The sequence below is a fragment of the Rousettus aegyptiacus genome, unplaced genomic scaffold (genome assembly GCF_014176215.1).
Source record: "Rousettus aegyptiacus isolate mRouAeg1 unplaced genomic scaffold, mRouAeg1.p scaffold_m13_p_3, whole genome shotgun sequence".
NCBI classification, from domain to species: Eukaryota; Metazoa; Chordata; class Mammalia; order Chiroptera; family Pteropodidae; genus Rousettus; species Rousettus aegyptiacus.
In genome coordinates this window covers 36,922,939-36,947,756 of record NW_023416306.1, presented here as the reverse complement: position 1 = coordinate 36,947,756, position 24,818 = coordinate 36,922,939, and the positions used below count along the sequence as shown (strand labels likewise).

Genomic DNA, 24,818 nt, shown 5'->3' with positions numbered 1-24,818 from the left:
TTCTTTCCCCTATTGTGTTCATGATCCTTATAGAATTATATAGTACTGCAGACTCTCAGTTCTACTTGGCCATTGAATTCTACTTGCCCAAGTGTTTAATGTGTTATTACCATAGAGTGAATTCTAGAGATTTATAGCTTTGTTTACTACTTTCTCATCTCACCCAATAATTGAAAAGGATACAATTCCTTATTTAAGATAAAGTACATAATAGTGGCAAGAATTATATTTGTTCCTTAAGTAATGAGTATTCACTCGATCAATTTTAGACATGGCTTTCTGTTATAAAATTATAAGTTTTAATAGGCAGAACAGTAAATAAGATGCACTTGGAATCAGTCACAGGAAGAATATATAGTAGGCTGTAAGAAATGAACTTTTCAATAGTCTTCTGATCATTCATTTATAGAAGAGAAACACCATACCATTTATATAGGTTATTTTCTTTTCTCGTTAATCAGACCTAAATTATTGCCAATAGCTTCATCCATGACCGCATTCTGACATTATGGTGTTCACTTCTCTTATTATTTTCTTTTTCTTTTTCTTTTTTGACAAACCCAGGAAATTAAAATTGTTGCCAGTAATCTAGATGCACATTGCAATCAAAGTTTTTTAGATATAAAAAGTAGTTCTTCAGTTTGCCTTCCTGAACTTTGAATATTTCGAGGCTTCACCTCTGGGATATATATGATAGTCTTTGGTATACTGCAATAAATAGCCAGAGCCCCATGTGCTTCATTATAACTTACCTATTGCACTTGTAAGACCAGCATTAATTCAAATGATTTGCCTGCTGCAGTCCTTAGAGACTATCTAGTCTTCTTTGGGTCTATAATTCAATCTCTATAAGAGAAGTTTTGGATTACAATTAGCAGCTACTGTAGTAAAAGCTGAAAATAAAGAGAAAGATTAAGACAGAGAAATGGCTCCAATATGGAAAAAGAGAAGGTAATTTAAAAGAGATCATAAACTATTCTTCAAGTAGTTTATTTTATTTTGTTTATTTGTACTCCTCTAAAATAAAAAAAAAAGAAAAAGCAAAATAATAGAAATCTACAAACTTGTTGCATCTTATATTTCACTCATATTACAGAATAAAACATGCATTTAAATAACTGAACTTTTAATGGTTACTATCTCAGTTTTAAATGTTACTAGTGGGAATTGAATTTTTTTTAATCAGCTATAAAAATCTTGCATTACGTCAAACTGGATATGCTTAAAGCAAGATTCCATGTGGTCAAAGAAACCCCATATCTCTGATCAGAAACATGAAGAGACAGTAAAACAACTGTTCCCTATAAAATCATTTACATTCTAAATTAAGCTTTCCAAGGAATTTAGGAGTGGGTCATTGAGTCTTATAGAAAACAATGGTAAAGATTCAGAATATCCACTTAAAAAAGTTGCTCCATTAGGACCAAAATGAATAAATCTGAAGACTGCTCCAGTTCCAAACTGAAATCAAGGAAACACAATCCAGCAGGGTTTCCTGTGCCAAGGGTTCAGTCACCAAAAGAACAACTTCTTAAGAATTTACCAGTCGGCCTGCACCAATCTCCTGTAATAGGGCAGAGAAAGACTCAATATTGGGTGGATTTGTTACGCCTCTAACTAAGGAAACCTGGTTCAGCAGTAGGGTGAAGTCAAGGTTGGGCAACTAGGATCCTAAGTGTTGCAATCTATTACAGGGTTTTATAATTATAGTAGCATAAAAAAGAGACATGAATTAAGTCTGCAATGTAGTGAGAAAGGCACTAGAGATAAAGTAAAACTTGACAGATAAAATAGATGATTATGTCAAAGGTCAATACCACAGATGACTCTTGACCAAGGGTTTACAATTGCCCATTTCTTATCCTCTGCTTTGGTTTGACCAAATCGTAATCATACTTCTTTCCTCCCAACAGGTTCCAGAACTTTGGTTTGCCCCAAGTCTGAGCCAGCACTAAAATGCAGAACATCTCCCCTTAACAGCTCATGCTGAGAATCAGCTGACTATAGCCAGAAACATTTCCCATCCGAATTCCTCTGTCATGCTATCTGCTCATTCCTTCATTTGCTCAATTTTTGTTTAAAAGTTTTGCTAGCCTCAATTACCCCTCCCTATACAAGAAAAGCCTTTTACTTTTTCTGTTTTATTCTTTTAAAAACACTTTATTGAGGTATGATCGACATCTGTTTGATTTTTGAGACACTTGCTGATGCCAAGATCAGAACGTTTTGCTTCTTGCAATAGATCTATCTAAATCCAGACTTGTTTTTATCTGATGCCCTAAAGATAGTAAATGAGCTCTTTTGATTAAGAAACAGCCCAGTTCTATTTGAGTACCTCTAGCTGTTGCTCTTAACATTTATGCCTATTTAATTTCCTCTGCTTTTCCAGTGTTAGAGGCAGAGTTCTCTTCCATCTTTTAGTGCCAGTCATTCTTTTTATGTATTAATACTTTCTTTTGGCTGGTTTGGCTTTCTTGAGTAATTTATATCTCATCAAAAGAAATCTCCAAGTGTCTTGTGATCCAAGCTCCCAGGGTCTGATCATCCTCTGGAATGACAAGGTCAAGGTACTGAGAACTTGAAATTTGTTAGAGATACTTGTAGAGAGGCAAAACAATTCAGTGAAATAAGTTCAGAGGCAGAAGATACTGTTCTGCAAACCATCCTCTTTGAATTTTCAAGTGCTGTGACCTTGGAAATGTCACCTAATCCCTCTAAATTGCCATGAAATGGAAATAAAAATATCTATATGTTAGGGGTTTTATGTAGATTAAATCGGAGAGAAAATTGGTGTCATACCTACTATATTCCTAGCACTAAAAGATGATTAAGAAGTGATAGGTATATTTTATCAGTCATCGAATCTTCCTGACTCAATGTCTTAAATATCCCTCCAACTCCAAGCAGTCTTCTTCTTTCCATTTCTTCTGTGGCTGCCTTACTTCTCCCCTCTATTAGACTGACATACTTTAAGGATATACTATTATTTGTCTTTTTGACTCGCAGGTCCTAGATCAGAGGACTCACTCAACAAATGATTTTTGAACAAAGCTGTATGTATGTTTATAACCTCTAGCCAGAGATTGGAAGTCAATCTTTCCTGATATCAAACAGGTTATTTTCTGGAGTCCCCTTAGTTTACTTGCAGAGATACCACAAATCCATGATGAAGAAAATTGCATTAGATGTCCTCTAAGGCCTAAGATTTTGAGGCTAAGATTGTTTAATACTTTAGAAAAAAAAAATGTGTGCTCGTTTGTGACAGTTTTTTGTATTTTCTTAGTCCTAAACCTCTATGCAACGGTTCATGATATATGATGCCAAAAAGCCAGATGAAAAAGTGAAAAAAAAGATATCAAGCATTCAGATATTTTACTTACTTGGTGCCAAACATCTGGATGTTTAAAAACACTGACTGAATTCTTCACTTCTCACCTGGGTGTCTGGCAATGTAGAGATAGAGCAAATGGCAAGCAGATACCTTGGCAGAGTATACACTGGGACATATGGATGTGGGTGGTAGTGTCTTAGCATTCAAGCTGTTTGCCACAGAAGGAGAAGTTCACAATGGCATTTTGATCGAGATGATATATTCTGTCATTTAAGGGACTGTCACCCCAACAGAGGCTCTTAGTGGTTTTGGATTTTAACAAATCTTTGGTTTCCTGTGGTATATCCTTGCAGCCCTCAATTCTGGGGCCCATTAACCATTCTAAAAAGAGATCTAAGATACTGGGAATCAGGAGAAACTAGATAAACCACTACCCACACTGAGTCAGTTTTGTTGAATGATTTGTCCTTGTTTCCATTTTCCAGGCAATGTATTGTGGGCTTGCCTGCCATTTTATTATAACTAAATCTCTAAATAATTTGATTAACTCTATTAATTAGCCTTTGCCTTATACTTTGGTTCCTAATGATTGGGTTCATGCTTTTTCCCCAGATTTTTGAGGCCTTAGAAAAGTTCCCTAGGCCTACATTTCTTGTTTCCTCTTACATGCTACAAAGGCATTTAGCTCTCCCTCTTTACCTCTGCCTCTGTTCTACTGTGCCTCTGCCATCACCTCACATATCTTAGCTTAAATGCTGTTAGTAAGAACATGCTAGATGTTACTGCTTTGATAAACAACTTCATAATTTCTGTGAGAAAACAACAGAGTTTACTCATTCACAGTATCTATTACAAATATAAAAAATTCTCCAGGGCCACTCTCTTTCTTTTACATTATTGCTCATCTATTCTAATGAATGTTTCCAAGATCACACAACGGAATTAGAGTAGGCTTGAGATTTAAGTACCAGCAACTAAATAGTCGCTAATATTTCACTTCAGCTAATATTTCATTGGCCAGATTTCTGGTGTACCCCAAGATATAGACAGAGAGTTTCTGGAAAGAGAGTTTCTCTCACCTTTACAATAAAAATTAGACTAACTCCAAACTCATGACCTTTTTTGAAGCTAGATGTTGTTGCATAGCAACTAATACCCCAACTGTGAGGAAAAATGCAAGGAAGAATAATACAAGTACACACTAAACTGTAGTAGAAATAAGCAAAAACTGCTAAAAGTTTAGCTACAATAGTTGAAAAATTGATAAAAGTGAAATTCAAGCTGATGGGGCAGTGTAAGGCTCCTGGGGGCCACAGAAGTTGGGGGAACCTACTTCTTCTTACAGGCTCTTCTTTCACGCAAAAACACTAAGCGTTCACAGTAAAGACTGGAAAGAGATGTAAGAAGCATTTGTTGTGGCACAGACTAGGGAAAAAAGAACAACTGTGAAGGAAGAGAAGAAGGTCTGCTTTGCTCTTTTTCCTATTTCTCTAGTATGGAATGAAAGCCTGCATGTGTTGGGGAAGGGCAATGAGCACTTCTACAGTTAGGACATTGGTCAAAACATTATAACTGGGAAGGAAAGATGTGAACTTATTTTTGTGATATGGGCATGATGATGAGCAGATCTCATAAGTAAAGATAGGGGGTGGGCAGTAGAGCCAAGAAAGCCACACCCTAAGAGTGAGATTTACTCAGAATAATAAAGACTGCACTCCTGCCCTGTAATAACCAAGCTAACACATTTACTTGTTAGTAAAAGCAGAGTTTCCTGGAAGAAGGCAAGAAGAAGAACAGCATGTGCAGAGGTATTCTCTGAGGCAGAGTATGAAAAGAGCTTAAAAACCACAATCAAACACTTACTGAGTTGGTAAATGGGCCTATTATAAACAGAAGTTATCTCTACAGAAATTTGAGGCCTATGTTGTTCTGGGGGTAACCATAGCTATAACAAATCTCATCTAGCCCAATTCCTAACTAGATTAATTCAATCTTCTTGATGAAAAACCTAGCAGAGGAAAGCTTTTCTCAGACATAAAATACATTCATATCAGGTCAACTATCCTACATAGGATGTCTGACTTGTAACAACAAAAAAACATATATAAGGCATATAAATAGGCAAGAAAAAACCCTCTTAGAAGAGAGAAAGTAATGATCAGAACCAGACTTTGATATGGCACAGATGTTCAAACTATATGACAGGGAGCATAAATTGCCATGATTAATATATTAAAAACGGTTACAAAAAAGGTAGAAAAAAATGCAAGATCTGATGGGTAATTTCAGTAAAAATATGAAAAATATATGAATCAAATAGAATGCCAAAAATCTGAAACACAGTAACAGAAATAAAGAATGCTTTAAATGGCCTTTTAAGAAGAATCAGCAAAGTCAATGAATGTGAAGATAGTTCAACAGAAATCACTAAAACCACATGTGTGTATGCAGAAATACACATACACAGACATACAAAGTGAAAAATAAAAGATTTTAAAAACCTATGGGACAACATGAAATATTCTAACAAACACATATATAATTGGTGTCCCAGAAGAAATAGAGACAAACAAACTAGTACAAAAGAAATTTTTGAAAAAATAATGACCAAGACTTTTCCAAATTAAAGGACAAACTAGATTCAAGAAACTTAGCACCACACAGGATAAAGACATAAAATAAAAGGAAAGTGTTAAGGGTGAAAAATCTTTAAATGGCCAACTTCTGCTTCCATTATTTAATGTTAAACAGGGTGTAGTTCTAAGAGATATCCTGTGCAAAGTTATGCTAATGTTAAGGATGTAGTTATCCTGTGTAAAGATATGCTAATGACCAGCCTCAGCTTCTGTAAACCTGCTTGCTTGCCAGAAGGGTTTTAGAGCTTTTTAAGCTATCCCCTCTGGAGGCTCAGGACTGATCTCTTCTAACCCTGCGTGGTAGAGAGTCAGTTGCTGGCTGGCTAATAAAGGCTCACAATTCATCTCAATTGTCTCCATGGGTCTTAGGTTTGATCGCACCAGAACAAAAGAACAACAAAAATCTAAGCATATTCTACACAAACCAATGAATTCTAAGTGTAAAATACTTAGCACAGTATTCTATATTAAGCATATTATATACAAACATAGGAGAAAAAATCTTAAAGATATCCAGAAAAAAAAAGAATTGTTAGTGTTCATAAAGGGTTCACTTGGCAGGTTTGGGGAGTTCAAACTCTGAATCTTTCAAAGAAACTGACCCCTGACAAATCCTTGGAGATAAACTCTAAATCCTTGGGCTATCCTGCTTGATAAGAGTTTCTTTATATATCGGGGGCCTTGGGGCATGCCAGACATTTTAAACTATCAATGTGATTTATTGTGGAGGCCTTAGACCATACTGCCATTTGACTTTAATAATCAGGTAAAAATGAGGAATCTAAATCTAAGGCAAAGGAAAAAAAAGAAATAATAAAAATAAGAGTATAAGTCAACGAAGTTAAAAAAGGAAACCGATAGAAAAAAAAATCAGTGAAAGAAAGCTAATTCTTCAAAAAAAAAAAAAAAATAGATAATCTAGTGATGCTGACCACAAAAGAAAAACAAAAACAAAATCAGAAAAGACACAAGTTGCCAATGTCAGGAATGAAAGAGGGGATTTTACTGTAGACTTCAACACTAACAGGATAAAAAGAATATAATCAATAATTAATCAATAATCTTATGCCCATAAATTTGACAACTTAGATGAAATGAAATGCTTTCTTAAAACACAAACTATTAAAACCTACTCAAGTAAAAATATATAAGCTAAATACCCCTATATCTTCTTAAGCAATTGAGTTTGTAAAGTTTGTTTTTGAAAACTTCAGGGAAAAACAAACAAACAAACAAACAAACAAAAACTTCTAGCATTGAAGGTTTTACTTGTGAATTGTAGTAAACATTTAAGAAAGAAGTATTTCTACATAGTCTATTACAATAATCCGAGTGGCAAACATAATATGATTTCTGTGTGTGTGTGTGTGTGTGTGTGTGTGTGTGATATAAGAATTTAAAAGTTGTCTTACTCCCTGTTGCTACTGTTGCAGTGGTCTGTTTGTGTGTAACCCAGATAATGCAAACCCCACCAAAAAACGTCTTAGCTACCCAAAGTGTGTAAGATAAACAGACACCCGTGCAACTGGTTGATAGGACACCAAAGACGTCATCATAGAGTATAAAGCAAAAGGGACTCCAATGCAGACTTAGAGAGCGTGCTCCCTATCTTCCCAGGACTACGTTCCATCATCTCTTGGTTCCTGACTGCTCTGCTTTGAAGAAGAGGCCTCCGCTGATTGACCATTGCAGATCGAGAGCATCTGAGCCAGCATCGACCGGTCACTGCTTAATACGTGTCTTATCTCCGCCAGCACCGCCGGGTGGTCTATTAGGACTGAAATCCATCAGGACCTGGTATGATTAAACTTGTGTGATGCTCTGGCAACTATTTGTGTGTGTGTCGTCCTTGTTTAGTTGGTTACTCGCTGCGCTCGTTATATACACGTATCTCAGACAAAGTGCTCACCGACGCTCCTACTGGCTTGGCTTAGGGAGCGAGTCGAGCAACCTGTGCACACGTCCACAGAGAAGTTGGAAATAGTCTCAACCAGAAAGTAGAAGAGAGTGCTTGCAAATTAATTTTATGAGACTATTGCCCTAATACTCAAACCAGAAAAAGACATTACAAGAAAACTACAAATTAATCTCGCTTGTAAAAATAGAGGCATACTTAACAAAATATTATCAAGTCTATTCCAGTGATATATAAAATAATAAAACATCATGACCAAATGCAGTTTATCCCAGGAATACAAGAGAGAGTCAACATTCAAAAATCGATGTAATCTACCATAGTAACTCTCTAAAGAAAGAAAATCATGTGATCATCTAAGTAGATGCAGAAGAAAACATTTGTCAAAGTTCCACATCCATTCATGATGAAAACTCTCAGCAAACTAAGAACAGAAGGGAACTTTCTTAACCTGATAAAGGCATCTACGAACTTACAATAGCTATCATCATACTTAATGGTGAAAGACTGAATGCTTTCCCCCTAATATTGAGAACAGGGCAATGATGTCGTCTCGCTATTCCTATTCAACATTATACTGGAAATTCTAGCCTATATAATAAGGAAAGAAAGAAAAAAGTATACAGGCTGTTAAATAAGAAATAAAATAGTCTATTCATAGAGAACTTAATTATCTGCATAGGAAATTCCAAAATATTTACCAAAAAGTTCCTGGAACTAACAAATTAGTTTTTCTGGATTACAAAATGAAAAGTCAACATACAAAGACCAATTGTATTTCTGTGCACTAAAGATAATTGGAATACAAAATTTTTACTATATATTTATATGTTATACCTATTGTAGACAATATATAGCAGTACATCACATATTATATTTGTAATATATATCATATATATCATATACCATAATACCAAGTAAAATTAAGTATTTAGATATAATTCTAACGAAATAAGTGCAGGGTATATATGGTGAAAACTATAAAATACTGATAAAAGTAAATCAAAGACCCAAAACACAGAGAGATATACTGAGTTCATGGATTGGTAAACTCAATATTGTTAAGATGGCAGTTCTCCCAATTTGATCTACAGATTCAATAATTACAACAAAAAATTTAGATGATCTTTTTGTAGATATGGACAAATTGATTCTAACATGCATAGTGACAGGTAAAGGAATTACAAAAGACAAAATATTCTGAAAAAATATGAAGGGCTTACACTGCCTGATTTCAAGATCTACTATAAAAATAGTGTTTTATAAACTATAAAAATAATCAGGACAGCATGGGGTTGGTGAAAAGATAGATATGTCAATCAACAGAATGGAAAGCCCAGAAGAATTTCAAAAGATTTTTGACAAATCTTTTAGAAGAAAACAGAATTGGATAATACAATGCCAAAAGAAATTGCACTCACTAGAGCAAATGATTTGGCAGCTATCCTTCTATGGACTCAAAAGTTGCCATGCATGATTAGTTTGAAGATTATTACTATTTGTCATATACATATACTTCTTAGCATTGTTCTGGATTTTTTTTTTTTTTCATGGCGTTTGCATCTTATCTGCTATCCACTTCCCATGCACTCTATTGACTGGTGTAGTATAAGATGTCTTTAGACATTTATTCTGCTTTGTCCTTTTAAAACAACTAAATCCATGATCTTTTTTTCATGATCAGACATTCTACTTTTTAATAGTCTATTTGCTTAATTACTATATTTTTATCTATTGTCTTCCCCTATTTGTCACATAACCTAGATTTGCAACTCTCGTTCAGACAGATTTATAACATCTTGAGTCTTTTTCTAATTTCACCCAAAATAGATAGGCAAGAAGATCCATATCCTTTTCTCCTTGCCTTTGTTCACCTCAGTGCTGAAGTAGAAAAGGCAGTGATATTTTTTACATGCTCTGAGATCCAGAGAAAAAATTAAAACATATTTATCTCACATTTTGTATCTATAAAAATGTAGGTTCTTTTGAGATTTATTTACTTAACATTAGATCTTAGAAAGTTTTGCCATATATCTGTATTCCTTGTATATAATGGACAGTGTGAAACCAAGTTTTTTATATTACTAATATATTTGAATATTCCAGTCAATTCAATAAACATACAACCTTCCTCCTGTTAAACATTATGGAACACACTGAAGACCTTCATTTAGCCTTGCTTCAAAGGTGCATGTTGTCTACTGGAAACTTACCCTCTGTTTCTGAGGTACATGAACCCAAAGGTCATTCTGAAATGAGGCAGCCAATGAACTCTCTGAAATTATATAGACATTTGTGAATTTATGTATTCAATGTGTGTATGACTCTCTGTTGTGTTGAGGTGAGGTATTAGAAAGAAATGTACCTTTCTTCAATTTCTCAATGGGATCTGTGATCCATTAAAATTTGGAGTCCACTAGTCTAGAGGGAGTTCAAGCATGCTAAATTAGCAGAATGTTTTCTGTTAAAAAAAAATTATAGGCTACTTTATTCATACAAGAAAGAACAAAAAGTACAAAAAAACAAAACCAATTTTTTTTACCACTCTTATTTAACAAATGTTATCATTTCACCATATTTTTCCCAAATTTTCTTAAGAAATAATACTTTAGGATAGAGTTAGCCATAGAAAGCTGTACTATAACACATTCTCATCAAATTTCTTTTTAATGAGCAAAAGGATAAATATTTCTTCTTTCCTTTCTCTATGTGACCCATCATGTTTGTGGGGCTAACTCTCTTTTTCTTGCTCAACAAGCCAGTCTTTTCTCTAGTTTTCCAAATGTAACATCTTTCTAAAGTTGGTTTACAAACAATATTTGGAAAAGTAATTTACAATATATGTGTGATAGTTACTCTCTTATTGCCCCTACATCCACCCCATGTCCATGTTCCTCCATTCCTCCTGGTCTGTGCCCCAAGATGCTGTCCTCTGCAGATTACATTTCCCAGACTCTTGCCAGCTAGTTTCTTGGGTTCAGACAATAGGACATCCTAGCAGGAGATCAAAGAGGTGGAGAAAGATAGAGGCCAGGGTATTTCTTCCCTACTTTCTCCCTGTGTCTCCAGATGAACTTAACCTGTCCAGTCCATTACAATGGTATCTGCTACATGACCTCTTCTCCAGAGTTATACTTCTCACCAAGCTACTAATACTCTATCTACTCTATCTACTTTTTCCTTTTGTCTTCCCAGCTTTGGGTTATAATGCCATCCTACTGTTGCTAGTCAGTTCGGTGTTTTACCATAACTTGTTTGTTCATTTAACCCTAAAATACATCTACAAGTAGATGCTATTTAAGTATATTTATTTGAAGCATTTGGGGTGAATTCAATTTCCTGTTAGGTCCCTAATTGACACATATTTTTGCAATGATCAATGATAAATTTCATTGTTTCTAAAACTTTCTATGCTGACTGCATTCTGTCCATGATTTGTGATTTTTGACTCTGAATTCATATTTAGTGGATATTTTTAGAAAGCATCACATATGTACTATAATATAGACCTATCCATTGTAGTGAAGGTTTGCTGTACTATTCACCCCTTGCTAACTTCTTCGGCTGATTTTTTCCCATACTTTCCTTCAACTATATTATATTTCAGTTTCCATAAACATAATGTTCTGTCTCTACTTCAGGCATGTACACATATTATTTTCTCTATCTTCCTCCTACTTAGTTAATTTTAAGTAATTCTTCAACTTTAACATCAGTTCCTTAAGAAAGCTTTCTATGTCTCTTTTCTAGACCCAGGGGCTCCCCATATGAACAGCCTGTGCTTCCCCTTTTATAATATTTATCGCATTGTGCTATAATTTTCTATTTTCTGCTATGTATCCCATATTAAAAGCTGATGTCTCTGAGACTAAGGTCTAGGCCTGCCTTCTCTACTCTACCTAGTACAATATTTGATACATAGTATATGCTTAATAAATAATTACTGAATAAATAATGAATGCTGTTTTCCATTATTCTATGTTAATGATACACAAGACTGGCAAAATAAAACATTTCACCTCCAACTTCAGTGTAAAAGTTTCTAGGAACAAATAGATATATTTGAGATTAAACATTTCTATATACTCAATGTAGATAAACCCATGTTTTAGCCTTGATACGTGCTAAGAAAGTCAAAGAGTCCAGAGAAGGATGCTTGGAGCTCTTAAAACTTTTATACCAAGAATCAAGTTTCTTATAGATTACTACTTTACAGGTGTATGTTTTACATTGGCATTTTGTTAAAGGTCTTTTAGTGGTATCCTGTTAGTGGTTATTTATAAGATTGAATGATTATTTGACAAACATATATTGGCCACTAAATATGCCCAATAGACTAACTGATCAAGCAGAAGTTGTCTCATTCTAGTTTTAGTTTTAAGTTAATTTTGTTGGTCTTTAGTATAGTCAAATCTTGTTGGTATAATACCTATTATCATTATAAAGTTAATTATATCTTCATTGTCATCTACCTTATCACCATCATCATTACCACGACTAACATTTTGTGTTTAGTGCTAAGCAATTAGGTAAGTATTTTTCTTAGATTTTCTCATATAATTGGATTCTTACAACAGTACTATGATGAGGGGCTATTATCACTATTTTACAAATAGTGACACTGAGGTTTAGCTAGTTTATGTAACTTATACAATGTGAGATATCTAGTGAATGGCAGAACTGAGAAGCGAACCAGAGAATCTAACTCTGCAAATCTTAAATGATATGCCGGAGCTGAACTGTAGAAAAACTTGAAAATATAATCAAAATAAGCCTTCAATTTTACCAGCTTGATGAATCTATTATAAATATTTTGGCATACATTAGACTTGTTTGTGTTCATGTCTGTGTATGTTTGTGCTTGTGTAGATGAATAGATTGTACATCTTTTTATCTCCCTTTCCAATTAAATTTCCATGCTTACCATTTTTTCTGCTTTCTTTATATGAAAAATATTTGCATCATCTCAAATGACTACATACTAACCCAGGAGATGAAACTACAATTGTTTTAAAAATCAAATATGTTTATATATTTATTATAAAAGTAATATCACTTTAGGCATTTATAAATACACAAATATGCAAAAACTAAAAAAATCATAATTTCAAAGGGATAGAAAGGATGAATCTTTTTAACTTTTTGAAACTTGAAACAATATTTTGGGCATTGTAATAATTATATACTCACACTTGTATTGCTCTCTCAAAACTTTTATTCTTTTTGAAATTGTTATATAGATAAAGCCTTAGTCTCTTTCTAGTAGATGAGATAGTACCCTTTTAAGGCCTATGTGGGACCCTTTCTCTTTACTCTGAGAAAGAGTGTGTGTATAATATTTTTTATGCTGTTAAAGTTATATTCTTGTGCTAGTATGTCCTGAATGCCCTAGAGTACTTTATATATGTATGTGTGTGTATATGCACATATATATATATAATTTATAAATTTGTGTTTTTTTCTTTAGAGATAGATAATAATTAGATAGATAGCTTTTACTTCATACCTAACTTAGTACTTGTTCATTTCTCATGTATCCTTATCAATATTGTGTGTTTTAAATCTTAAAAATTTAGATTTAAGTGTTTAAATAAATTACATGTGTAAATAACTTTATGTAGCACCTAATGAACTATTTTAAGATAATGGTAATATTTTTATATATTAATATAGAATAAATGTTGATTTTACTAGTTTTTCCCCCCTGCTAAGTTCTCTCCAAATCAGTACAGATTTTCCTGGGTCTGAAGCCAGCACAATTAATTGGGAAGCATCTGTTCTGTGTTAATTATGTGTAGTTTAATGAAAGTCCAGATTGATCTGGTCTTTCTCCATCTCTCAAATATTTTTCTACTTATCTCTTTAATAGGCAGAATATGGGGCCATTTGAAACCTGATTTCTAATTGAACAATTGACATTAGGTAACAACGGAGTCTTGAGGGAGCTCTCAAGTGGATTTATGTCATAATTGACCATCTGAGAAGTTGGGGTGAGACACTTCATCTCAGTGGAGCTGACAACACTAGGAACACTTATGTGGCATTATCTGTAATTCTAATTCCTAAATTATCTGGATTTTTTAAAAAGGAAAATCACATAGAAATTGTATTCATTTTCAATAAATATTATATCTAATTTCTTTCCTTAGGATGAGGATTTGACTTTGAGTTGAGGTTAAGTAACGCAGCTATTTTCCATGCTTGGTGCTATTATGATTGCTGCATATTCATAGATTCCTACCACAGGTATCTACCAGGAATGTACAGGTATATTCTAATCTTTAAAGATTGCTTTCTTCCCCTCAGCCTCTGGAAATAGCAGCTTGAATTTGGAGCTCAGCATGCACAGTGCTTTGTGAAGTTGAGGGGCATAGTTGCCCATTAGCTTCACGGAAGAACTGAGTGGAGCCAGGGCTGTGCTCGTGCAGGCTGCAGACGGGCAGACAGGAAAGGGAGACAAGTGTTTACTTACAAGTAGAATAAATATTTAATTACGTAGGGGTTGGCAGTTTATTTGAAGGAGGTGGATGAACAAAATCATTCCAAGAAGAGAGAAATGCCTATGTAAAGCCCCAGAGACGAATACCATGATATAATTGAGGAAGTAAAAGAACATCAAGCCCTAGAATGTAACACAAGGAGGAGAGGGTGGGGGCCGCTATGTTCCCGATTTAAGAGTCATCCGATGACTTAAGTAGAAGAGGCAACAGATGAGATTCTTGTTTTAGCAAGATCATTCTGAATGCTATATAGAGAATGGTTTGGAATTGGGAGAAACTAGAGACTAATAAATGCTTAGGAGGCTGCTGAACTAATCATTTTAAAAGATAGCATGTGAATTATATCAAAGTATTCAGATTAAAACAGATGTCATTCAATCTACATACATAGGAACTCTAGTTTTCTGATAATCTTCACAAATTTGAAACTTGCATCCAAGAAATTTCTAGTCCTAAAGCAATGTACATCATCAACAGGAAAGAAATTCAATGGCACACCCTTCTTTCTCCAACTTTTCCCATTTATGACTATTTCCAGGGAATTAATCTTTCTTTATCTGAAAATAACATTATCAAAACTAATAATAATGAGTTTTGGAGAGAAGAAGATAGAATAATATATATATTTTTTAGTGGGAATGGTTTTTTGATCATCTCAAAGTCTCAGTGTGTCAACTGACCTTGTCCCAGACCCCAAGTTCAAGAATAAAGACATGGATATGAGATAAATTTTACTAATAAATAAAACCTTAATAATATTATTCTTGGAAATATTTCCCCTAGGAGAAATGAAGGAAAAAGTTATCAAAAAGAACATTAAGAAACGAATGGAGATAGGATCATTCAGAGCATATCAATCATTTCTCTTGTATATGTTTTCAAACAGTTTGAAGCAGATAATCATATAAGAAGTTGAAAATGAATAGCCTACCAAGAATCAGAGACTTTAAAACAGGATCAGAGGCTTTAAACCAGGAAAAGAAAGGTTTTAACAAAGCTGACAAGGTTATGCCATTGTGAAGGCCCTTCGGCCCTATAACCGACAATAAGAACATGTTTCAAAAGGAAAGAAATAGAGTGGGGTATCCTCTAAACTATATCTGTCATTCTATACTGAGGCCAGAGTTAGACTGAAATAGAGTCAGAGACCTTTACCTATGAACTATTTTCTTTATCTGTATTGGCATGTATTTTATACCTCATCTTGAATTTAAATTAATTCTTTTTGACTGAAATAAGTGAATACTTTTACATGCTTTCAACAAAATGGACAAGGTCTCAGTTAATTCCTTGAAAGTAGGATGATGACTTTGTGACCGAGATTCCAAATCTAGAGAAAAATCAGACTTAGACCAAGTAAATGAGTACTGAAAAAAAGTGGTACCCTAAGAGAAAGAGAAAAGAAATAATCAACTGTAGACTTCAGATCTCCTTTCATCTGGACTACCATCAAGTATAATAACATTTCCGGATGAAAAGTAACTTGATTCCACAGAATTATAGATAAATGGAGAATTAATAAAACCTGGAAAAGATGTGTATAATGAGGATTTAAATGTTATTGGAGTTACAAAACTGTGATTAACGTTTTATGCAAGCTTCAAATTTACATAAATTATTACAGGATTGCACAAATATAGACAAAAGATTTACTTTCACATTTTTATTGACTGGAAAGTAGTGAGAGTAATATGTGATGCGAATAGCCACTTGCCTGTGATACTGTAAATCAGAGGATTCCTTCTTTACAATAGGGGATAAAAATTAGCTAGGATGTATGTTTGGTTTATGATTTCTGAAGGAACCAGAACTTGCTGTTTATAATTCATTTCGGGCCCAAACAAACCTACTACTTGTTGCAAAATATATTTAGCATTCAGCTGAATCTAATAGCTTTCGAAATGACTCAGTGCAGTCATATAGCAATTATTCCTACTAATGGAACAGAACAATAGCATCAATGATTCCAAAATACAGGTAATATAAAGATCTTTTCCATTTGATCTAGAATTACATTGTGCTAACATCTATACTTGTGCATTAACCTTCAAAGCAACATTTCAAATGATTGAGCACTCATCTAGGAATCAGGAAAAGAATATTTGAATTCTTACTGACACTAACTAACAATTTTCTTATTTCTATCAAAGAGTGGAATTATTAGCTGTTTAAGACTTTGCTCCAATGTCACCTAATAAAATAAGAACTACCACATGGGGAAGTGAAGGTCACATGAAGTGACAGGGATTCTCTACGAAGAGTCTAATTAAAGCTGTCTCTTAAGACTATGTCATATGTATGGTGAAATATATTTTTAAAAGAGATCTTTTTCTTTAAAAAAGAAAGAAAATAAAAATAAAAATCACTGTGGTAGATAATCTCTAGGACCCTTTCCACTTTGAAATTTTTGTTTATATGTATTTATTGAATATCTAATATTTTTTAACAGCATATTCTTCCCCAAGCAATGTGTACCAGATAAGGGGCTTTGACTCTGTCAGGTTACATGACAGTAGGCAAAATTTTTTATTACTCATTTACTTTTTTAGAATATAGCTGCTTCATCAATCAAAAGTAAAACTACAATATTTTATGTTGTCTAATACTGATATGACATTCATTGGTTCCTAAAATGAATCAAGTGATTTTTTTCTTCTAAAGATGTATTATTTTTGTTAAGACAAAGGTTCATATATTTTAAGGGCTGTCAGTGGTTTGAAGCCTCTTCTGCTACTAAAGGATTTCTATTTTCCTTTGTGATTATAAATAAAGCTAGTACTAAAATTCATCAATTTTCAGGTTTTCAACAATGATTAATTTACATGAGTTTTGTGTTGTTATTATTCAATTAAATTGCCCTTTACTCATGGACTTTTAAGTACATTCATGAAAATTATTTTTTTTTAATTTCGCAAGTGATATGTAAATTAAACTTTACTTTTTATCTTCTTTCCAACAACACTGAAAAGGAGGGTCCACATGTTTATGTCTTTTTTAAAAACTTCAGTAGATTAAGTGGGTTTTGAACTTTTGAAAGTTGAGCAGTATAGATTTGAGAGCTGTTGTCTGTTGTGATGGTACTGTGTATTGTGATGGTATTCACCCTCACAAGCTTACTGGGTGTCCCAAATTTTGTGGTTTACAAAAAAACTGGAATTTTTAGTACACGTTAAGGCCACGTCTGTATGTTTTATGGAAATAAATAATAATCAAAGGCTTCATCTGACTTATGCTTTCTTTATAGTGAGGCCTTTACTCATTCTGACAAAACTGGACCAAAACTCAGATGAACAAATGTATGATGACAAAAATTTCTATGTGGAAACAGATTTTGCATGTGGAAGCATAGTAATATAACACGGTATTTAAGAAGAGCATGACCCTGGAGCCAGACTGCCTAAATTCAAATTCCAGAAAAGCCACTTGCTTTCTGCATCACCTTAGGCAATTATTTACTCTCTTTGAAATTCCATCTCCTCATTTGTAAATGAAAATATTACTAATACTTATATCTGAGGTTTAAGTTGAGGTTAACTGGATTACTCCATGTCAAGCAATTATCTGATAAAAGCTACTGTATCATAAGTTCTCAATGGATATCACATTTTTTAATATTACATATTATTTGGTATATGCATATTATCCATTATTTAAATATATTATATATTTATAACATCTCGTTTTTAGCATAGAATTTAAATCAAGGACAATAAGTTGATCAAAATATATATGAATCATTTCTACACAACACATTTTAAAAGGACATTTTAAAAACTGTACTTTTCAGAAAAGGGCTAGATAATAAAATATGGGTAAATAATGTTATAATAGGAATTACCAAAGTCTAGATTAAATCAAATTGAAAGATAACATACCTTCGAATATATAAAAGTACTTCATCTGAAAAAATTAGACTAATTAAAAAAAAAAAGTCCAGGATCCACTATCCCACCACCATAAGAACGAAAGCTACAGGGTAGAAGGAAAAAAATGAGTGCGGGTCATTGTTGACTTCATTTAAACCAATATAGCTAGATAGCCCCCCGATCTTATTTTTGGGTGACCTAATTAAACATTTTACTATTTTAAAGTTTTTCTGGTACACTCAGCTAAGCAGAATCAGAACCCACACTTTGTAGTGGCAAGAATACAGAACAGATTGGATTATCCAAAGTAAGAGATGCCACCCAGAATTACATATACATGTTATTCCATTCTAAAATGTGTCTAGGCTGCTCCAAAGTGTGTTTTGATATATAAATAGACCCTTGGCCTCATTCCAATACTTAACAAATGGCTAGTGCTCATTTGGCCGTATTCCAGTCCAGTTTGGTATAATGAAATAGCTACCAGCAAGCAACAAAATCACCTTCCAATGAAGAATATGATTAAGAAATGTGTTGTCTGGTATTACAAAAACTCTATGTAATCCATTGGTACCTAATACTCTCCCGTTGATGTAATATTGAAGGTCTTGGCAATCAGGTGGGAAATCTGGATTCCAATGTGATTCTAAGAAAAGCAGATTGCTTTTGTGAAGATCCAAAATAACAGGTAAGGTCTAATAATAAAATAGAATTTCACACTACTATCACTTCTAAGAGCACAAGTTAAGACATTTTCAACCTTCATTATATCCACATGCTATTTCATTCATTCAAATTTGTTTTGCTTTCAACTGCAAAACTGAGTTTGGGAGTGGTAAGGAATTTTATAGCTCATCTATTTTAGGATATTGAATAACACTGCCTTCTCTCTTCAGTGGCAGAACAGAAACATGCCTTCAAATTAACTAATTAGGTTTTTAAAAAATCTTCCTAAATTTAAAATTTTGGACAGATATGCATGTAAAAAATATTTCAGTAACAAACCTTAATAGCACTATATCATAAATAAAATGTATTTATTCAAATCTTTTTAAATAGTTCTCTGTAATAGGCTTGTTCAAAGTGCTTGGAGCTATAAATATTAATATTTCATTATATAGAAATTAGGGACAGACTTATTCGTATATAAGAAATGCATATATGCTAAAAATGATGAAGAAAGAGTGGGAAAGGAATTAGAAGATGATATCATCGCACCAAGTATAAAAATGTAAACTAGTTTCTTGATTTAGCAATAGCAACAAACATAAGCTTCAAAAGGATTAAAGGCCTAAATACAATAAGTAAATCATAAAAACAAAAGTTTATTATTAGAATTTCTTTGTGATCTGTAGTTAGAAAAAGACTTCTTAAACAAATCCTCCATGACACAAAAAAAGATTGTTTTCATCAAAATTAAAGATTTTTATTCAATAAATATCACTGACAAAATTAACAAACATAAAATATTGGAAGAAAATATTTACGATGTCTAAAAATAAAAAGAAATACCTGGGATATATAAAGAAATCCACAAGTAAAAGATAGACAACCAAATAGAGAAATTAACAAAGATTACAGTGTAGTAATTCCTTGAAGGAGAAATTTGTATTACTAATAACTGCATAAAATAATGCTTAAACTCATATTACATAAAGAAACAAATGAAAGAAAGAGAGAAAGGGAGGGAGGGAGAGAAGGAGAGGGAAAGAAGGAAGGAAGGAAGGAAGGAAGGAAGGAAGGAAGGAAGGAAGGAAGGAAGGAAGGAAGGAAGGAAGGAAGACAGTGAAAGGAAGGGAGAGAGGGAGAGAGAGAAGGAAAGAAAGAAAAGGAGACAGAAAAAAGAGAATTTTAAACCCATAAAATTAGAAAAACTTATTAAGCTGATTGATGCCTAGGGTTGGTAGAAATGTAGAGGTGTAGGAATCCTTGGGCACTTTTGGTTGGAGAGTTTGTTATTGGATTGAGTTATGTATAATCCATGACCCAACAATCTCACTCCAGAGCATAAGATCCAGGAAAGTCTGTTTCTCCTCTACCTCCACCCCAGAGCTCTGCAGGAAAATGTGTGAGGATGTTTACTGAAGTTACTTCCAGTAGTGGGAAACTAATAGCAATCTTAAGTGTTTATCACAAGAAAATGCACATATGGGACACTCTTCAGAAGTTAGACACATATTATCTAGATAGTTGCAAAAACCATCATATCTTCAAAACATAGTATGAATGAAAAAGAATAAAACAGAATTAGGTTACTATTATAAGACCTTTTATGTATTTTTAAAACGCACGTACAAAAACATTCCACATATAAAAGATATATATAATAAAAAAGCAACAAACAATTGGAATAGTTACCCATGATGGAGGCTGAGGGATGAGAGTAGAAAATAGGAATAAAGAAAATTTAAAAATATATAAAACAGGTCAGGGACTATGAAGAGTGGAATGATGTTAATCTGCCATGAAGAAAGCAGTATGTTTAACTCGACTTTTTGATCTGGGGTCTCCTCACAAAAAACAAACGGCAAAAATATCATTTAATGATAGATCATAATAACCTAAATGACAATGTTTATCATTGCAAACCAAGAGTAAAAATGTATAATGCTAAGAATAAAGGCAGAAAAATAAATTGCAGCATAAGCAATGCATATAGCCAAAGTAAAATACATAGGAACACATATGATTATGCTAGAGTTCTTTATTTTAAGGCTATATGTATCCTATAGAAGGAATCAAACTCCGAGGATGCCTAATAATATGTTTTATGTAGGGAGTAATGGAGGAAAATAAGAGCATAAGTTTTGGATTCAGATGTCCCTGTTTTCCAATTTGGACTCTAGCTCTTTATGTGACCAAAGAAAAATTATTTTAATTAATTCCAGCCCTCAGTTTCTTCCTCTTCTAAATGTGAATAATACTAATTATATTATGAATGTATAGGGAATATACATACATATATGTATGAAAGAAGTAGCAAACAAATTAAACTATGAAAAAAAAATGAGCATCTCAACCCTTCGATGAGATCCAATTAGAGTGAAAATCAAGAGCAATGACAAGTCAACTAGTATTGAATCTTTACATCCTTAAACAAGGGTCGGAATCCACAGTTCCATGGCCAACAAGTAAAAGGTTCAGAACACATAGCCCTACTAATTCCTTCATGATATTTTTGAAAGAGGTGGAATAAAGGAGAGCTGATGATATTTCCATGTTACATTCCTGCAGAGTCCTATTTTAAGCCTGATATATGGCAGGTTTCTACTTTATGACTCATACCTTTATAGAAGTCTATGGACTTTTAAATATTTTAACAAATGCCTGAAATCATTCAGCAGTACTTTAAAGCTCCATTCATTAATTATTTTTATGATAAACTATTAGAAGAATCCTTGATTTCCACTATTAGAGTTTCATTTTTATAGCTCAAGTAAACACATAACCTCCTGGAGAGTAAAATAATTTATTGTTTGTTTGTTTGTTTGTTTGTTTGTTTTATTAATTGATATGGGTTTCCAATTCTTAATTCTTATTATGGTATTCATTTAGAAATAAAAATATACCATGAAGATATTAGATCCTTTAGGCAGGAGGAGTTGATACTATCAAAGGGTATCAAATGGAAAGAAAATTATTTTATATTTCTTTCACCTGGAGATTTTATATATATATTAGAAAAATAGCAAGAGTAATGTTAAAAATCTAAGCACTTTACAACTCAAAAGAACAATATATTATAATTTCGCACTTTTATTTTTAAAATCTTATTTGAATGTTCCATTTATTGATAAACATTAAAAATTCTGATTGGTCAAATCATACATACAGATAATATAAATTTTGAAAATTACTTCAAGGCACATGTCATAGCTTACACTTAAAATACTTTGTACAAACCAAAGATTATCTCCCTCTAGCTCATTATAATGAAGCCTTATGCATAGGTAGCTCTTCTAGCATACTTTTTCCTGTCTCTGAGGTTTTTACCTCTAGCTAGAATGCTCTTTCTTCAGATTTTTGTATGGTTGGCTCCTTCATTCAGTTCACATCTAAAATGCTCACTCTCCCTCAGTTATTCCTTAATCTCAAATTCTAGTTTTCTATGACAACACTATAACATTTTTTTTGTTCTATTTCACTCACAAAAGAAAAAAAGCACGATGAAAGAAGGGAAATTTTTCTCTACTATTCATCCCAATATTCATAGTACCCAGGCCATTACTGGGCATATATTAGAAACTCAATAACTACTTAGTGAAAGAAGTTTGAATGGATGGAGACCATAACTTAGTGTGTGTAAGTGTATATAACTATTATTAGAACCTAGAACCATGGCTTTCACGTAGTAAAAAATATATAGGAATATAGATCTCACCCAGCTCAATATGAAGTGAATTAGGTCCAGCCCAAGAGTAAAATAGTAAATAAAGAAAAAATTTTTTTAAAGGTAAAATTTGTTACAAATACTTTTTTAACTTTTCCAATATTTATTCTCTTGGTAGCACTTTCTGGAGCCATCAGTTTTTCTTGCCAAAATAAAATTTTAGGCTTTTTTTTTTCATATTTTAAGTGATTAAAACAATATAAGTGATTCCCATTCCAGGAGAAGTTATGTTTTACAAGGAACAACAGCTTCAAATAAAAGGATATACTTTCAACTACATAGAATTTCATATTCTAACCAATGCCATGGATAAAGGGTCTGATTCACAAACACCACACACATTCAATCTTTCTCCTCTAGGAACAGCAGAGTCCAGGTCTCAGACATATCAAAATTGGTATAATTTTAACAGGTATGTTCCAAATACCAAATCTAATTAGAGTATCTTTAGGTTCAACTTTCAATGAAAGGGAGAGGAAAATATTTTCTTTCCTTATCTGTTTCCCTCCCTACATCCTTTCCTCATCCCCTCCCTCCCTCCCTTCCTCCCTCCCTCTATCTCTCTCTCCCTTCTTCCTTCCCTCTCTCCTCCTTTCTTTTCTCTTTTTCATTCTTTTTTCCTAAATGAATTCATTGGAAAAATTTTTTACACACACTAAAAATGTAATTTGCTTCCTTCACCCTTTTTATTTATAAAGGAAGCCAACTCAGAGGGCCTCTAACTTCATTTCATTATGGACCAATGACTGGCTTTTACATCTACAAACAGCGTTGTAACAATGTAGAGTTACAAATGATTTATATTATAGTTGTCTAGGTCAATCAAATTTTTTTTATCTTTGCCAAATAAAAAATTTAAATCAATTCTTTAATATAATTGAGAGAATAAATAACAATTGATTACCTTATTTCTAGTTTGCAAATAAAAAAGAGTTGGAATACCATAACATGAAAACCTATGACTAACTTTTCTGAGTCAATGTGATAAATTAAGTCAATATTTCTTTTAGGGATGGTTATTATATAATTTTTAAAAATATTTTTCTATGTCATAAACTTGTAATCTCCTTTATACTACCACTTCACCATATTAATTATAATCCAGTTTAAATAAATGCATAGGACTGCTAAAGATGGAGTTTATAAAATTAATAAGCTGCATTATTTTAAAATTTGAGGGAGAGATTGCAGTGGAGTTTTTTCAGAATTAAGAAAATCATTTAGTCTACGGCCATGCCACCCTGAACAAGCCCTATCCTGTCTGATCTCAGAAGCTAAGCAGGGTTGGACCTGGTTAGTACTTGGATGGGAGACCACCTAGGAAGACCAGGTGCTGTAGGCTTAAAAAATTAAAAATAAAAAATATATGGGATTGTAAGCTGGCAAAGTCCTTGCAATTTGTGAGGTCAACCAAGGGTTGCCTCACCTAAAAAACAAGCAAACAAACAAACAAGTAAATAAATAAATAAGAAAATCATTATACTTTTGATGAGAAGTAATATAATATAAATATCGATTTCATATTTGCCATTGTTTATTAATTTTTATATGAAAGTTACATTATTTTGCTTTAATCTTTGAAAATGTATTTATTAAGACTCAGTTAAGCATCAGAGCACTGCTAAAATTCTCTGATTTAAAATATCCAAATTTCTGCTCTCATAACAAAACCTCAAGTATTTGGTACCTATACAACTGGCAGCTTTCAATAAATGCAATTTTAGGGAATGCAAAATTGCAGGCAGAAGCTAGGAAGAGCTATTGAGAAAAGCCAAAGGCATTCAGTTCAAAGTGCTGTGGTTGGTCAGGCCTCCATAAGATCAAAGAGTTCTGTGCTTGGTTGGAAAGAGAAGCATGCAACTAAGCCCTCTGGCCTGCAGGGCCACAGTGCAGATGAGTAATGAAGGTGAGTCAAAGGGAAGGACAGCAGTGATGAGCAAGCAAGTGAGAAAGCCACAGGAGGAAAAAGAAATATCAATGATAAAGGATGAAAAAGATGGTAAAAGCATGATTGGTATGATAGACCAATATGAAAAATAGGAAATGAAACATCAAGAAGGAAAAACAGAAGGACAATAGTGTGAAGGGGAAAAAAAGGGGGGGGGGGATAAAAGTATAGAAGATCTAAACCAAGGAAAAAAAATCTTATCCAGAATATCCTATTATATCACGATGCCTGA

At 33.2% G+C, this 24,818-nt stretch overlaps 1 pseudogene; it reads left to right on the top strand.

The window, feature by feature from the left end:
- The first annotated feature begins 23,861 nt into the window (after positions 1–23,861).
- Positions 23,862–23,980, top strand: LOC118600971 (annotated as a pseudogene).
- Positions 23,981–24,818: the final 838 nt, after the last annotated feature.